Source organism: Bison bison, unplaced genomic scaffold (assembly GCF_000754665.1).
Source record: "Bison bison bison isolate TAMUID 2011002044 unplaced genomic scaffold, Bison_UMD1.0 scf7180017863933, whole genome shotgun sequence".
Classification (NCBI taxonomy): Eukaryota; Metazoa; Chordata; class Mammalia; order Artiodactyla; family Bovidae; genus Bison; species Bison bison.
The window spans coordinates 48594-50274 of record NW_011494505.1 but is presented as its reverse complement, the minus strand read 5'-3'; positions in this window follow the sequence as shown (position 1 = coordinate 50274).

Below are 1681 nucleotides of genomic sequence, written 5' to 3'. Positions count from 1 at the left end.
AAGGAAATGGCAACCCACTCCAGTGTTCTTGCCTGGAGAATCCCAGGGATGGAGGAGCCTGGTGGGCTGCTGTCTATGGGGTCGCACAGAGTCAGACATGACTGAAGTGACTTAGCAGCAGCAGCAGCCAGTGGCTAAGACTGAGCTTCCAATGCAGGGAGCACAGATTCGATCCTACATCCCACAAGGTGCTGCCAAAAATTTAAGAAATTTACACATTAAGAGAAAAGAGAGAGACATCCTGTTCCCAGAATAAAGCTACCACCAGCGATGTCTACAAAGAATATGTGGCAAGTATGTGTGTCGAGAAGGGGGAGAACCTGGAGGCCTGGAGATCAGACTCCCCTCTGAGTTCCATGGTCCCAGCCCAGCCCTAGCAAATGTTTGTTTACCAAACATTTGCTTTCATCTCCATGTGAATTGCCCTTCTCTCAAGTCCCATTCCACCAGCCTCAGCATCTTCTTTTGTCTTAGCTGAAGGTGGCATTTTAAGGCAAAGGTTTGGGCCAGTCTGGCTATTTACTCCATTTTCCTCAGGCTCCCTCATGTATTGTTGTTCAGGCGTTCAGTCGCATCCCAGTCTTCCCCCTGCAGTGGTAGCGCCGGGTCCCAGTTACTGGTCCACCAGGGAATTATTGATCTCATGTCAATTTAGAAGAGAACCTAGAAGAGGTGAGGCACATTTCTTCCTTCTGGACAACACTGACCAAGACTCTGTCTTTGACTTAAGCCTGATTGAGTCAGGCTCCCCTGTAGCCTCTTAAGTACACCTCGACCTTGACCTGCCCGTGGCCCTCCCAGTCCAATCTTGGCAAAAAAATATGCCTGTCTCCACCCCACCCTTGTTAACCTATAACTTCTGATCTCTGATCAAATTCCTCATCCAACACCCCTGATGTCTAAACCCTTGGCTGGCTTTCAGCAAGAATCCTGTTAAGCAAGTTTAGTAAGTATCCCCCCACCATGAGGTCTCCTCCTGGTAATTTTCCAGCCACTCACTCACCTTTACTCCACTGTTCAGGCTCTGACTCCCTGAATTTGAGCCCAATCTCAATCCCCCTGGGCTTCCCTGGTGGCTCAGATGGTAAAGAATCTGCCTACAATACAGGAGACCCAGGTTCAATTCCTGGGTTGGGAAGAAGCCCTTGGAGGAGGAAATGCCAACTCCCTCCAGGCTTCTCCTCATGGACAGAGGAGCTTGGTGGGCTCTAGTCTCTGGGCTCACAAAGTATCAGACTCAACTGGGCACAGCACATATTCTTTTCCAAATTCTTTTCCAATTTAGATTATCATAGAATTTTGAGTAGAGGTCCTTGTGCCATACAGCAGGTCCTTGATGGTTACCTGTTTTAGAATAGCAGTGTGTACGTGTCCATCCTAAACTCCCAGTCTGTCTTTCCCCCATTCCCCCCCTGGAAATCATAAGTTCTTTCTCTAAATCTGTTAGTCTGTTTCTGTTAAGTCTTGTCAACTTAAAAAAGAAAGAAAGAAAGAAAGCACTATGTGAGAGTTGCGAGTTAAGTTTTCTTTGGGACAAAATGAGGACTGCAGTCTAGAGACAGACCTCAGATAGCTCTGAGAAACCGCTCCAGAGAGGCAGGGGGAAGGTCAGTCTGTATGTGATTTTTGGGAAGAGAAGTTATGCAATCAAGCACTTTTTTTTTTTTTTTTTTTTTTTTGC